This window comes from Bos grunniens, chromosome 28 (genome assembly GCF_055505025.1).
Source record: "Bos grunniens cultivar Pamir isolate PY7600 chromosome 28, Bosgru_T2T1.0, whole genome shotgun sequence".
In the NCBI taxonomy this organism is placed as follows: domain Eukaryota; kingdom Metazoa; phylum Chordata; class Mammalia; order Artiodactyla; family Bovidae; genus Bos; species Bos grunniens.
In genome coordinates, this window is record NC_141192.1 from 15,012,316 (window position 1) to 15,028,661 (window position 16,346).

The 16,346-nt window shown below is 47.0% G+C and overlaps 1 protein-coding gene across 1 annotated transcript in view; it reads right to left on the reverse strand.

Moving 5' to 3' along the window:
- The window catches only part of LRMDA (leucine rich melanocyte differentiation associated), a 1,316,517-nt gene extending 1,302,796 nt beyond the window's left edge, over nucleotides 1–13,721 (reverse strand). Inside the window, exons 1-2 of the mRNA XM_086381846.1 lie at nucleotides 13,702–13,721; nucleotides 7,032–7,132 (exon numbers count right to left, since the gene is read on the reverse strand). The gene's annotated coding sequence lies outside the window, so the exon portion shown is untranslated. The remainder of the gene's footprint in view (nucleotides 1–7,031; nucleotides 7,133–13,701) is intronic.
- Nucleotides 13,722–16,346: the final 2,625 nt, after the last annotated feature.

Here is a 16,346-nt window from a genome sequence, read left to right on the forward strand (position 1 = left end):
TAAACCTCTTTTGCAGTGGCCTGCTACCCCTCCCCTCACCATCTTCCCTCCCTCCCTGTTTGACTTGAAGCTGGTTTTGGTAATAACACAGTCACAAAGGGCTTCCCTGCTGGCTCAGAGAGTAAACAATCTGCCTGCAAGAGACACAGGAGATGCAGGTTTGATCCCTGGTTTGGGACGATCCCCTGGAGGAAGATATGGCAACCCACTCCAGGATTCTTGCCTGAAAAATCCCATGTACAGAGGTGCCTGGCAGGCTGCAGTCCTAAGGGTCACAAAGAGCTGGACACAACCGAGCAACTAAGCTTGCGTGCACAGTCACAAAGCTCACTTCAGAAAGTGCATAAGTCAAGAACTATAAGTCTTGCAGTCTTGCTACTGAGACATTAAATATTACCTGCCAGCTCGTTTTCCACTTCACCTTTTGACTGTATGTTCAGCTGGCAGTTAGAGACACTAGACTGGCCAATGATATTTTTAGAACCAAAAAAAAAAAAAAAAAAAGGCGGGGGTGGGGTGGGGTGGGTTACTTTTCATAGCATTGCCCAGCTCAGAGAGAACACGGCTTCTAATATGTAGACCCTGCCTCCTTTAATCACTCAAGGCTTATCAAGACCCTAGAACTATTGTGAAAATTCACCAACAGTTTCTCTTACTAAACCTCGTCTTTCCCATCATCATCTCTTCCTCTCAAGTCTCACCAGCAAGAGCTCTGTTGCCACCCCCACTCCAATATCAGTGAGCTCCCCAAGTAAGACCACTATATTTGGGATTTGAAAACAAATATGAACAAGGGCCCTGATGGCAAAGAAATTGGGTCTTTGATGAAGACCCAATACCAACAGAACATGCCCTTTGAGCTGTTCTCCTAAGAGTCTAGGCAGGGAACTCTCCCTTACTCATTCCTACTGTAATTTGAACAAAGGAATGCTTCTAGTTGGGAATGATGATAAATGTGTGTAAGATAAAGTGGGTTTAGCCTATGCAATGTCAGACAGTTGGCAAACCAAGGTATTTGTACCAGTTAGAAGAGGCTAGGCTATGCTGTATTAAATATTCTGTCTTATGACACAAATTTCTCATTTACAATCTATGTCCAACATAGATCAGCAATGGATTCTGGCCATTTATGGTCAGAACCCAAGACTGACAATCATAGCAAGCAGAAGAGAAAGTTGCAAATTATGTGCTGGCTCTTAAAGTTTCTGCCCATTGGTCATACCAAAGGATACAAAGGTGTGCAAACATACCACATGCAGAAAGAGGAAATCTTGAATGTTTGTGAGGAATCCCAATGACTATCAGAGAGTGAAATCGCCCTTATGGATAGTCAAGGGTGGGTTTTTAGCTTCACTACTGCCATATCTAAGAACAAACCCTGGCTATGCTTACTTAAGACCTATTAATTGTGTTAAGCACTTTATACACAGTTGGCTTCCCTGGTAACTCAGATGGTAAATAATCTGCCTGCAGTGCAGAAGACCCAGGTTCAATCGCTTGGTCAGGGAGATACCCTGGAGAAGGGAATGGCTACCCAGTCCAGTATTCCTGCCTGGAGAATTCCATGGACAGAGGAGCCAGGCGGCTACAGTCCATAGGTCGCAAAGACTCAGACATGACTGAGTGACTAAACCGCCACTTTATACAGTTACACATTCAATATTTTTCTAACTAGCCCAAGGGCAGTTAAACAACTAGTGACAGTCATAAGATTTCAAGACAGGATGGTCTGACCACGAAGCCTTGGTTCTTTTCACTACACTGCCCATTCTCCCAACTGGGAAGACTTCTGCCCACTTCTTCCCACTGGGAAGACTAACAGGCCCACTTCTGCCCAGCCGTTAGTAAATAGGCATTGATGTGGTGGTATGTTCATCCTCAAAGATCTGCCAGTGCACCCAGTGGCCACCTCTCTGCCTGGTGGGAAGAACAGAGCCACGATTTTACTGGAGCTGCCCAACTCCCCAGTCATCACTGTCATCCTTGACAAAGTCAGAGAAGCAGCAAGCTCTCACCTAAGACATCTCCTAAGCAATTCTCCCATCCAGTACATTTACCAGAGTGATGCTAAGTAAGATGCAACTGCCAATAATTTTTAAAATGTAAGCTTCCTGTTTCCATAGACCAATTAAGCCCTCTCAAGTTCATTGTCATATTGACACAGGTGTGTTTGTGTGCCATGGGAACTCTGCTCTGCCCACTGTGTTCACAAGCTCAGCGGGCAACCTACTCAGGGCCCATGGGAGAGAGAAACGGGCCACCAGAGAGAACACTGTCCTTTCCCAGTCCAGGGAGAAGCAAAATGAAAGCTGCAACAAGCTATTACCAAGTTCTCTTTTCCTTGATGAAGGAACCAGCACTGGTGACGGCAGAGGATTCTCTGTATCGATCAGAGAAGTAAAATATGAAACCTCAAAAGGAAAAAACAAGCAAGCAAAAAAAGAGTTAAAGGAAGAGTTTGGGACAATGGATATTCAAATATTCCTGGTAGCATAGATTGGTATCACCTCTCGGGGGTAACTTGCCATCTGCCATCAAGGCCTTCTGACTATTCTATCCCCAGGAATTTGCTCCAAACAACTAATCAGAGGTATTCATCAGTGAGTATCACAAGGCAATTTATAAGAGAGATTTAAACAGTAAAAATATGGAAACAATTTAACTGTCCAACAATAAGAAGTAAGTATTAGAAAGACTGATGCTTAAATTGAAGCTCCAATACTTTGGCCACCTGATGTGAAGAACTGACTCATGGGAAAAGACCCTGATGCCAGGAAAAATTAAAGGTGGGAGGAGAAAGGGATGACAGAGGATGAGATGGTTGGATGGCATCACCAACTCAATGGACATGAGTTTGAGCAAGCTCCAGGAGTTGGTGATGGACAGGGAAGCCTGGTGAGCTGCAGTCCATGGGGTCACAAAGAGTCGGACACAACTGAGCAACTGAACTGAAGAAATGAGAAACCATTAAAACATGTAATGCAGTATTTATTGAGATGGGAATATGCTTCCAACACAATGTAAGCAATAGCATCATTTAAAAGATATTTGGCATCATGAAACACCCAAGACAATAAAATGTTAACAGTGGAGCTTCCTGGGTGGTAAGATTATCAGCGAAAATTTGAAAGAGAGTTTCTCATACCCTTCTGGTTTTCCCAAGATTTCTATACCGATCATAACTTTATTACTTAGCAGATTGTCTTCAAAAAATAAAATCTAAAGTACACTCTCATGTAGATATAAACACTGGATGGATACGTGATCATTAACACATCCAAGTGCAAGGGACATAACTTCACTCCTCTTGGCTGTTACCTAATAAGCTTCCTAAACCTTCTGTGGCCATTACAGGGGAGATGGCAGGACCCTACCTACCCCTGGGAATCGTGTCCAGAGAGCTGGTCCCAGTTCGTTGTCTTTGTGGCTCACCTGGGTCTCATCTAGTCATAACAGGAAGAATGAGATCCAAGTTGAGAGAGTAGGTATGTCTGAGTCTTTTAAGGGAGCCGGAATTTTATTTGGACCTTTGTCTTGCTTCTCTTTCCAACCTGTCAGGGAACATACTTGGTTCAGGGACTTTCATCCTCCCAGGACAGAGTCACAGAAGGAACACAGCCTCAATTTCCAAGACTTTTTGCACAGAGAGGTAACCAGTCTACTACTGTACAACCCAATCGAGGGAGGGATGGATTCATAGCTAATGCAGGAGAGAAGACCCTGAGGTGTAATGGGAAGAAAAAAATAATGTTTCAGAGCTTATAAATCCATAACCACCCTCCCCTCCAGCATGAATGGGTAGCCATAGAGCAAATCAGCAGAAACATCACTTTCATGAACGAAATTAACAATGATGATGGTGAATGGCTTTGAATTAACAGCAAGACAACACAGAAGGATGTCCTGATCATGAGTGGTTAACTGAAGCCTAGTGCCTCTCTTTTAACTAACATCTTGGCAAGAAGTAATATGAATCTAGCCCCACGAGAAATTCTCATGTGAGTATATGCATGGACTAACTCTGGAGGATGACAAAGATCAACTACCAATAGTTACCAGCGCAGGTAGGAACCAGGAAGCAAAGGACATATATGTAAGGGAGAGTTTCTTTTCATTGGTTACAGGTTTGTTCCTTCTAAAAATTGTGCCATGTGTACTATTAAATATTTGTAAATGAATAAGCAGAACTCCTTGCCTAAAAACAAGCTTCAGTCTAAAGCACAAACAGATTACAGCTGATTCTGTAATTTATGGGAGTAGCAAAATTTGTATTAGCGGCTATGGCTCCATTTAAGGCAACACCCTGACATGACTCTCTGGATGAGATAAGGAAGCCTGCAGAGATGTCCTGTAAGAAGAAGGGGGGTGATCCTTCCAAATATAACAAAGTGAGAAGAATTTTGTGTTTCTGAGGGTAGCCCTGGAAAGAAGATAAGGGACATGGAAAGCAGAGAAAGTGGTTGGGAAAGAGGGGCACCTGGTCACATGCAGGAGACCTGATCCTGATGAGAGGAACAGCCAGGGAGAAACTCCCCAGGGCAAGGGAGTACCCAGAAGACTTCAGGAACAACACTATCCCAGCGTCTCCTGCTGCACGGAAAATTACCACCCTACCTCTCCCAGTACACTTTGAACTGGCATAATACACAGTAATGTTGTACTGAGCTTCAAGGGAGATGAAGCAGGTGTCAAGAGTGGGACCAGATAGGCTGCCAAGACGGAGAACAGAAGACAGAGCAGAGAGTTAGAACCGCGAGCTACGGTAAATCCAGGTGCAGAGCAAATATAGGGTGATATGCTCCCCACCAAATCCCGTGGAAATGACAAGATGGGGCTGGGAAGAAACCTTTTACAAAAGGTGGGACAGGGATCTGCAGTATTTCCTCTGGATATGATGATCCCTTCAGCCTGGTAGGAATCACATTCCCATTTGTGTGGTAGGTAAGTTTATGATCTTTCTCTTCCCTTCTCCCTTTCTCTCCCCAAAGAGGAATTAGACAAGCATCTAAACCATCTTTGAATTTTTATCCAACTGAAGGCAAAGGACCTGCGTAAACCTACATCTTCCTCTGACACCCAAGAGAAACAATGCCACCTCCCCTTATTTACCTAACCCCCAAGTTAGGTAAATAAAACCATCAAAGATGAGTCAATCTCACGATAACCACATCAAGTCAGAGTTACTCTTCCGCATTCTGGTCTGTAACTGCTTCCAGCTTACCCAAGTCCTCATATAAACACTTCCATGAGACCTCACCCCTCCATGGCTCATCCCTGCCCCAACCCAGCTTCAACTCACACATTGACCACAGCACAAGCAAGAACAGGTTCCTGACCAGATCTTTTGAGGGATCATTCCTCAAACTCGACACTTATAAAAACTCTTCTCCTCTCAACAAAAAGTTAACAAAAGTCTTAATTCCTCTTTTTTTTAACCTATCTCCTTCTCACAAAATTTTCCTGCCTCCAGGCCCCATCATTTCCTATGACAAATCCTTAAAGATCCAGCCTCTCAGAGCCAAGAACCCCTTCTCATCAGAGAGGCAGGGCCCCATAATGTGACAAAGACAGCTCTGTTTCCTCAGACCTGACAGCCTAGTCCCATGACCTGTGACTGCTCATACCCCCTCCCAGGGCCCAGCCTCCTCAAACCCACATCCGGGCTCCCAGCAGCAGGGCAGCCACTGCCTGAGTCAAGAGCCCCAAACACCCAGAGGCCAGTCACATGGGAAGAAGCCTCTGCCCAGGCCTACTCTGGGGAGCTGTTTAAGGTGCACACGTGTCTCAGGCACCATCAGTTGAGACTGTATTCTGTCCCCTTCTTGGGCAGGGGGGACAGACCAAATCTTTCATTTGTTCAGAGTCAGAGTTTATTTGGCACCCTCTTATCACTCTGTATTATTCTGTGACTTTTCTGTTTCCACATCTTCTCAGAAGCCCACAAACCCCTTGAGAGTCAGGGAGCACACTGCGCCCACTCCCTTCCAACACAATTTCTTGGATGCCCCTTCTGTGGAGACGATGCATCTCAGCACAGCCGTGAGCTCCTAAGCACCAGCCCATGAAGCTCTGCTAGCTTCACTTAAAGTCCCTTCCACCCTCTGGTGCCTTCAAGCCCCAAGCTTTGTCCATCTTCGCTGGAATCTGTAATGCCCGAGTGTCCTGCCTTGGAGAGAAGAGACTCCACACTGTGGAGGAAGTAAAGTACCGGAGCCCTGGGGTGGGACTCCAGCTCCTCATCTCTCCTTCCACCTGGAGACAGTCTGTTCCATCAAAGGATAGCACGGCTCTCAAGGAGACACTTAGGAGAAAGCTGTGAGCGGAGCCACCTCCTTAGGAAAAGCCACCACCCGGATCCCTGCCCATTTATCTCACTGATATTCCTAGAACCTCCCAGCACCTTCCCCCGAGTCCCCAGACCAGTCACAATTCAGAACCTTTCAGGAAGAAATAACTGTTTTCTCCATTGGAATAATATAGACAATCACACTTACCTTCTCTGCCAAGTCTGGATCAGTTGTTTGAGCTTCCCTCCCACCTACCCCATGCCAACAGCATTGGAATTACTTTGAAATACCATCTGGGAGAAATCATCATCACAAATATTTAAAGTTTCAATTCATAAAAAGGCAAAGAAGAAAAAAAAAAAAAGAAGAAGAACACACACACTCTACCTGGGATTCAGCAAATCTTTACGCGATGGGGTCATCCACAAAAGCATCCCTAAATGCCCCCAACTCACCTGCCGGTTCTCTCTCTCTTCCTCTCCAAGAGTTTTCTAGTATGACGCATGGGCATCGGGGAGGAAGGAAAAGAACAAAGTGACACTGACGGCCCCCTGGTAGGGACACATGTAAGCCAGAGGACACTCACTGTTTTGTGGGTGCAAGAGGGGAGCCAGAGACCTCGTGAAGCAGAGTCACACCTTTGGGGTCCCTTTGGAGACCTGGGCTGTCTGGCTTTTATCTGCAGGCCTTCACCATTGGGGCCTGGGTCTCCCAGGCCTGGTCTGTCTCATGAAGGTTACATACCTCAGAAGGTTAAAGCTCAGATCAAGCCTCTTTGCAAAGTGTCCACAGTCCCTGCCGAGGTGCTCTGGGATCTCTCTGCAGTCCTGGCCTATGTAGGACACCTGGAAATCAAAATGGAACAGAAACAATGTGGCCAACGGAAATCACCCAGCTGCTCACAGCCCTGCGCCACTGATCCGATGATTGCTTCCGCAACTTGAAACACGCGCTCTGCACACAAGAAGGCCCCATTTGCGGCTGTTTCCCTGATCAAGTCAGCTTCAGGACTTGGCTTCAGGGACTCTGCCAGCAGCTCCCCTTTCTTGGTACACTTAGCATGATGGAGACTAATCCCAGCACAAGGGAAATTGGACTGAAATTGGCCGGATTCAGATGTCCAAAAAAAAACCCCAACCTCAGAGCATGCTGATATAATCACAGCAATCAGCCTCCCACTCAGGGGCCTTCCCAACAGCTGCCCCTCGGCTCTCCTGCTCCCTCTCCTTGGCTGCCCCCCCACCAAATACCCTGTTATGCACATTACCTCACAAGACACAGCAGATGCACTCACCAGCATTCAACCTGCCGGGTGCTGGAACAAATAGGGCTGGACAACAAAACCTCCCCAGACCGCCAACCCCATCCTATTACCACCATGTACCCGAACTCTGAACACAGCCGACTCGAAGGCGACCGGGCAATGATGGGTGGCCGGAGCTTCCAAGACTCTGTCCTCCAGGGAGCCCCTGGCAATCAACCCCATTCTGCTGGCAGAGGTGTTCCCGTAAGCATTCTTTTACTTACTTTTATTATTATTATTTACCTAGTGTATGCCCAATATTAGGACGCTGAACTGAAATTTGATCCCAAAATTTCTGACTGGGAGGTCAGAGGGCTTTCTCACTGCTCCAAGCACTGAGTTTTTGAAACCTATTTTTACAGGTAGCAGTGAAGGCAGGACTGGCAACTAATTCCAAAACCAGTAAGACAAACCAGTGACCAGTCAGCAGTGGGCCACAATACACGATGCTTTCCCACAAAAGGAGCCCATCCTCAACCGCTCAGTAGAAATTCCAGCTCATTACAAGGCTACAGCCTTGATCCTTTTTGCCTTGCAAACTTTCGTTCTTCCACATACAGTCAAGACATCCTGGAATGAGAGGTGTCCTAGGGGTTGGAGGTAGGGGTGGAGGGGTTGTGATTCCTAATTGAGAATAAGAATATGGTGGCCATCTTGCATCTTCAGTATTACGTTAAAACGGTTAAAATTACTCTTGCCATCGTAGAACTATACAACTGCACTTTCATATGGCTCCACCTATAAAACAAGTCACACTGCACCCTGGCACTCTCAATTTTTCAAGTCATCTCTCAACCCTTTCCTATCCAATGGGGACCAATTGCCAACAATATAATATCCTGTGTTCACTATCCTTCAGTAACTTCATTACTAGAAGATTAAAATGGGGAGAAAAGACAGAAAAAAAATAGCTGATTCCAATAAAATAATTTTGACTCAGGAAGATACGGACTAAAAACTAAAGGGCTGTAAGTTCAATATGGTAACCTCTCCCTTCTGTACATAAGAGCCACCTATCTTCTCATGTAACAAATTAAGTCCTGCTTCCAAGCAGAGATTAAGGATTCTCCAGAGAGACTGGAGAATCTAGGGACTTCACTCAGCTGCTCACCATCAGCAGCTGCTTCTGCATTATATGTTCACACTGACCCCTAGGCCCATGGTGCTCACCTGAGAACCTATCCCTTTTACCCATCTTATACATATCAAAATCATTCAAGACCTCCATTATATATGCAGCAGAGAGGCTGAGCTTTCAGTGTGGAAACTGAGTTCTTTCCTCATAGGTTACAAAGGATTAAATTTAGCAGGGACTCGGTCAAAATCCCTCATGCTTTATATGAGGAAACTAAGACTCCAGAGGCCTGCCCTGAATAGAACCTCTTCTTAAGGACAGTCTGGACCACATTCTGCACCAGGAATAAGGACACCCAACATGGAGGCCATGGAATTCTTAAATATGCACATGACAATGTGGATATTCTTGATCAACAAATGCCAGATAGCTATCATCATGTTTTGGCCTCAAAATGAGTCTTCCTAGTTGAAAGATCTAGAACTACCTCATGATGCCATGTCAAAGGTCCCAGAAGAGCATTAGAGCCTGCAGAAAGAGGAATATTGGTTCCCTTTTATTTTCTGTAGAATTCCACTTCAGAGCAAACAAACATTAAGGAGAGTTACCACCATGAAGCATTCAACCACTCACAGCATGTCGGACAAAACTGCCATTAGCTTGTTTTATTCCATGATCTTCACATCACAGAGCGTCCCGGGTGGCTCAGCGGTAAAGAATCCGCCTGCCAAGCAGGAGAAATGGGTTTGATCCCTGGGTCGAGGAGAAGGAAATAGCAACCCACTCCAGTATTCTTGCCTGGGAAATCTGAGGAGCCTGTCAGGCTACAATCCATGGGGTCGCAGAAGTGTTGGAAATAACTGAAAGACTAAACAACATTACTGTATCCCAGGAGAACTAAACAAAGCACAACTTGCTCCTATTTCACAGAGATGAAGACCAAGTCTCCAAATTTACTAAGAACACCAACTTGATAAGCGATGTATATGTTTGGACCACCCTTACATTAAACTGGAAGCTTTTTGAGATGGGAGTTAAGTCAACCATGCTGAAGGGTTCAAATTGGCTGGAAAAGGCTTAAAAGCAGCAAGCAGTCACTGCCAGACACGGCAAACAACACCCATAATGAGAGGAGAGACTTATTTAAGTGCTCCTGAGTGGAAGACATTACATCTCAGGATGTCAGGAGACTTCTTGAAGCATGGGACCACCTAACATAAAACAGGAAACTAGAAGAGCCAGACCAAAAATAGTCTGCATCTTCACTAAACAAGAGAAGGGATGTAGAGGTTAACAGATTTAAAGGCCACCGAAGCAAGAGCCCACCCAAAATGAGAAGGCACTGCGTTCAGTCAATTATCTTGATTTTGAGTGAAATGAAGAACAAAGTTTCATACTTTTAGTTTGCCTATCGTATGTAATATGTGCCCCCAAGACTTCGATCGTGTGGAATTACAACAGAAAAAGACATCATTATCAGGGAAATGAAAACATATCAAGTTCAAGACCCCTATAGAGAGGAATACCAGAAAGAAAAATAATATCTTGGCAGGATCTCCACATGTACACACACTCAGCTCTCTGAGCAGAAGCTGCAGAAAATTACCAAACTGCAAGACACGGAAGGTTTGTCTTTGCAGTTGAGATAGTCTGGCTCACAGATTTTGAGGATGGGGGGAGTGTTGTCAATAGTCAGATTGAAAGGAGGTTATTTCAGGATGTCCGCCCCCACTTGGAGGTGAGCCATCCTTAATTTTAGATTTGCAGTACTGAAAGCTCCATGAATAGAAAGAACTCTGGTCATGAATCGGCATCCCCGTGCTGCTACTTAACTAGTTGCATTACCTTGGATGGGCCACAGTCTCATAGACTCTGTTTCTTCTTCTATACACTAAACACTAACCACCTCCAAAAGGTGTTAAGAATAATGTAACAACTCATATTTATTAAAAGCCTCCCACCTGGCTCTTAACTAGTCAGTTCAGTTCAGTTCAGCCACTCAGTCGTGTCCGACTTTTTGGGACCCCGTGAATCACAGCACGCCAGGCCTCCCTGTCCATCACTAACTCTCGCAGTCCACCCAAACCCATGTCCATTGAGTTGGTGATGCCATGCAACCATCTCATCCTCTGTCATCCCCTTCTCCTCCTGCCCTCAATCTTTCCCAGCATCAGGGTCTTTTCAAATGAGTCAGCTCTCCGCATCAGGTGGCCAAAGTACTGGAGTTTCAGCTTCAATATCAGTCCTTCCAATGAACACCCAGGACTGATCTCCTTTAGGATGGACTGGTTGGATCTCCTTGCAGTCCAAGGGACTCTCAAGAGTCTTCTCCAACACCACAGTTCAAAAGCATCAATTCTTCGGTGCTCAGCTTTCTTTATAGTGCAACTCTCACATCCATACATGACCAGTGGAAACACCACAGCCCGGACTAGACAGACCTTTGTTGACAAAGTAATGTCTCTACTTTTTAATATGCTGTCTAGGTTGGTCATAACTTTCCTTCCGAGGAGTAAACGTCTTCTAATTTCATGGCTGCAATCACCATCTGCAGTGATTTTGGGGCCCTGAAAAATAAATTCAGCCACTGTTTCCACTGTTTTCCCATCTATCTGCCATGAAGTGATGGGACCAGAAGCCATGCTGTTAGTTTTCTGAATGTTGAGGTTTAGGCCAACTTTTTCACTCTCCTCTTTCACTTTCATCAAGAGGCTCTTTAGTTCTTCACTTTCTGCCATAAGGGTGGTGTCATCTGCATATCTGAGGTTATTGATACTTTAACTAGTCAATCCTCATTAAATAAGCCCATGAGTCACATATTTTCCTCATTTTATGTATGTTACAGGGATGAAATGTTAACATATTTAAAGCCCACAGCTTTGTCCTTGGCACCTAGTGGCCACTAGGTAGGTAGTGAATCACACCAGTGTCCCTGTGGAAGGGGTTTTTTACTCCATGTCTCTCAGGTATGAGATTTCAGTATCCCAATTCCAAGTCTGCATTTGTGTCTGCAATTGTATTAATCCCATTACTATAATTGTCCTAAGCTGGTGGAGAAGGAAGACTGAAGCCTAAGTGCTGAATATAAATGATGCATTCATGCCAACAGAAAGCCAAATGGAGTCAGATCCATGTTGAAACATTGTACAGAGAAAAGTGGAGGGAGGACAGCAACATCCCCAAGCATGTGGTGTTACAGGTTTGTGCAACTCCTAAAACCCAGGGCCAGAGCCGCCAGGCCACAGCAGCATCGAAAGCAGTGACTGAGTTTCAGCAAACATCATCCATTTCATCATTTAATTTTATGGGTGTTATGGTTTTCGTTTTTACACTGAAGCCATCCCTTTTGGGGGTCTATGGCTTATAAATATGAACTTAGAAAAAGTTTTATCTGGTTTTATGATCGTATACTTAAGCAACATTGAAATAAAAACAGTAACAGTGTGGGCCCATGGGGAGTGGGTTTCCTCCCCCCACCCTTTAGAAGGATCCCAAGTTTGAGAAGGACCATGTGATACACATTCAAGGTGCTGTATCTTACAATGGCTGCAAAAGGCAGAACTTTAAAAAGACCTAACGCCCTGAGCCACCACTCAGATTCACTGACCTTGCAGGTTTAGAATACAGGGCACCTATGACACAAGGGCATTTCCCCCAACTTGCCTGCTGAGCTCTTCCCCTGGCAGCTCCCCAAGGGCCCAAAATGCCTCCCTCACAGGTCACTGCCCTTGGGCTGTTTGGGATGGGCTAAAATCAAGGGGCTCAAGAGAAAACAAAGAAATTGAGCTTTGGAAATAGAGGATGAGAAAGGGAAACATGGGAAGGTTGGCAGGCCCATGTCAAGTCTTCTGTGAAGCTGGAAGCAGCTATACCCAGAGACTCCTGGCTCTGAAATGCAGAGACCTAGGTTCTGAGGGTCAGGGACCCAGTTTGGGCAGAGGCCCTTTCCTCTAGCCCTTCCCACTGCAGCCTTATTAACTCCCAGAAAGTCCCTTTTCTCTGCAAGGTAAATAAGACACTTCATTTTAATATCTTTCCCAAGCTAGTACCTCCCTGGCCTGCTAACTGCTGAACTCTAAGAAGAGAGAAACATTCCCTAAGCCTAAAGTAATCTCAAAATCTAATTGTGCCTGACACTACCTGCCTCAAGCAATCCAAGGGGAGAGCTGCAAAACCTCAAAACCATTTCTCTAGGGCATCCGGGAAAAGCAGGGGAGGAGGAGGGCCGGCTCAATCAGAGCTTATAAGGGACACCTGGCTTCTCCAGCAAGTAAAAGGCACCTGGCCCCCCAGTAGTCGAGTCCAACCCTCCAGCAATGATTAAAAACAACTAAAGCGTCACTACAGGGCTGACAGCAAGTAAAGCTGGGTGTCTATCACCCCACGTGGAAACTAGAGTGTTGCCATCCGCAAGGACGCCCGTTAAAGAAGTCAGGTGCGAAATAAAACTGGAGCACTGTAGCCTTCTACCGGTCTTTGATAAGGGGTTTAGGGTTAGGAACAGGAGCCAGTCTGCAGCGAAGCCTTGCAACCCAGCGCCTGCACGGTGGCATCGTGAATCTCACTGTGTCTTTCAGAGGCTCCTACCTCCGTCGTTGGGAAGAAGAAAAAGAAAACTCTAAACCGACCATTTCTATTCTATAACCGTATTGGTGTAAAGACAAATGTATTAAAACGTTTCTTTTAACAAGGTTCTTTTTTTCCTTCTGATTATGAAAGAAATTACAACTTTTTTGTGGGCTCGAAAAAGTACCGTGGGTTGTGAGAGGTGCCCACTCCACCTGACGGAGAGGTCCGCAGGCTGGCCTCTGGTCACTGAGCGCTGGGGTTGGAGGGGTCCGGGCTACCTGAGGGTCTTCCCGCCCTCTCCTCCCGCGTCTGTGCTCCCCTCAGGCCTGCCTCACTCGGCTACTGCAGACGCGGCCCCGAGGTGGTGCACGGAGCACCCGTCTGACCTCTGGACGCCGCTCGCCCCAGAGCTCCCTCCTCAGACCGACCGTGCCCAGGAGGGGGCGGGGTGGCCCCAGCGGACTTACTTGAGTTCCACTGACCACAAGCCCGGCCATGGCGACGGGGCGGGCGCGCGGTACCGAGTGCCGAGCAGGAGCGCGGTGGCGGCGGCAGCCCGCGGCCGGCGCTTAGTTCCGCACTGGGCGGTCAGCTGACCCGGCGGAAACCCGAGGCGCGGACCGAGCGTCGGAACCTCGGCTCAGCTGTGCGCCCGCCGCCCGCCCGGGGCCGGGCCTCGCGCAGGTGAGCCTCAGCTACCGCCCCGCGCGCCGCAACAGGTGCCCGCCGCTCCTGCGCCCCACCCTCGGCGGGGGCGCGGGCGAACCGCCTGGCTTCTCGGCGCCCCACCCCGGGGGTCCCAGGACCCTATCGTTCAGGAGGGGTCAAGACAACAGGGATAGTCTCCCATTTCACGCCCAGAGCCCTGCCGCGTTGGTGGGGGCGAACTGGAGGATAGTGGAGTGGGGAGGCCTCCCATCACGAGCTCCCCATCTGAGCCGTTAGCCAGGAGCATGGAGAGCTAGGACTTTCCTCTGTGTCACAATCCGGATTACACAATTGTCCTCAACTGCAGGGAGGAGGGGCATCTGGGCCGAAACTCCTCTCCCCAACTTTGAGGGGATGAGGGAAGGGGAATAGTTAAGAGATTGAAAGGATACTTGATGGAGTTTCCGTTTGCATACGGAGCAGGAAGAAATTGAATTTTTTTGTAAGTAAAGCACTGGCTCAGCTAGTAGCACCCTACTTGACAGGAATACTCCCCAGGAAGAAGAGCCAAATGCTGTTCCCAAATTTATTCTCTAATCTCACAGGGAAATGTTAAATGTGAGGCTGCAAGTCATTGGAGGAGTCAGCTCCCCACACACATCTTCCCCGCATCTGGAGGTGAAGGGGGGCCTCTGCTGCCTCCTGTCTGGATAAAGTCAGGCCCTGTGGACACGCAAATGGATGTTCATGCCTGTCCTCCACTGAAAGGGCCCCAGTTTTCTCCATGCCTGTTTTTGCCTTCACACCTCATCACCAGGATGCACAAAGCTATTCAGTTCAGTCGCATTCAACTCTTTGTAACTTCATGGACTGCAGTATGCCAGGCTTCCCTGTCCATCACCAACTCCCGGAGCTTACTCAAACTCATGTTCATCGAGGCATTGATGCCACCCAACCATCTCATCCTCTGTGGTCCCCTTCTCTTCCCACCTTCAGTCTTTCCCAGCATCAGAGTCTTTTCAAATGAGTCAGTTCTTTGCATCAGGTGGCCAAAGTATTGGAGTTTCAGCTTCAGCTGAATATTGAGTGAATATTCAGGACTGATTTCCTTTACAATTGACTGGTTGGATCTCCTTGCAGTCCAAGGGACTCTTTAAGAGTCTTCTCCAACACCGCAGTTCAAAAGCATCAATTCTTCGGCACTCAGCTTTCTTTATGGTCCAACTCTCACATGCATACATGACTACTAGAAAAACCGTATCTTTGACTGAACAGACTTTTGCTGGCAAAAAAATTACCAGATTCCAGTTCAATTTCATGTATCACCCATCCCCTATTGCAACTGAGAGCCAGCCCAGCGGTAACTAGCCTTTCCACCCTGCTCCTTTCATACCAGTGGGCATAAGCACTATTTGAACAGAGAAGGGAAAACTGACTCCCAACACACCAGACTCCAGGTCTCATGAGCATTGCAAGTACCTCAGTTCAGTAGACTTATTGATGACTGTAGCTTCCCACCTCCATCAAAGAGGGTGTTCACAGGCCTTTTCATTGTTCCTGTTTTATCACTCCATAGATCTAAACCTTAGGTCTTAGAAAGCCCTAGTTGTGCAGTTGATGATGATGATTGCGATGGTGGTTCAGCATTTTGTGGCCATCACAGTTCTCTCTCCGGTGTGGCGCTAACGCACTATAACATGCATCTTTATTGTCAGCACTCTGATGAGTGGGGGTGACTTCAGAGGGTTGACCCGCCTGCTCTTTCTCTCTGTTGGAAGGAGCAGACACAGTAAAGTAGAGCTGTAAGAACACAGACTTGGTTGTGTTTACTTTGGGGGGCTCCAGGAAATGCTGCAACAAAAGGCCCCACTGGCCAAATAAGCAAGCTTGCCCTCCAGAGATAAGGGGGATCAAAGGGAATCTTCCGAGGCCTCCTGCCCTGGGCCAGCCCCTCCGGCTCCTCCCTCCTTCTCTGCTGGACGCACCCTCTCTGGTCCATTGTCCACTTTTGTCTGCCTTTCCTGCCTGAAAAAAGAGGAAGTGATACTCTGCCCTCCCCGGGGACCTTTCCCCTTGGCCTTCCTAAAAGGGCTTTGACCCAAAGGAGACAACATGTGGAAATAAACTGAAACCTACTCAGAAATGAAACTGGAACCCCACTCTTGCCTCCCACCAGGGGAAGGGTGCCTAAGGTCATTTCATCCATGCCCCTGCCTCCATACATGGCTATGTCTTCTGAGCACAGAAAGTCTGTTCTACAGACCCTATCCACCAATGACACCGAAGTCAGCAGGGGTCTTTGCCACTTTTCCAAACCCCCTCACTGCAGTTCCCTTCTCTACATAGCCCCAGCTATCATTCTAAAAGCTGGATTTGACCCTACCTGAAATCTTTCAATGACCTCCTCCCAGTCTAATAATACAGCCCCAAATCTTGAGCCCCAATCATCATACTTACGTCCCTC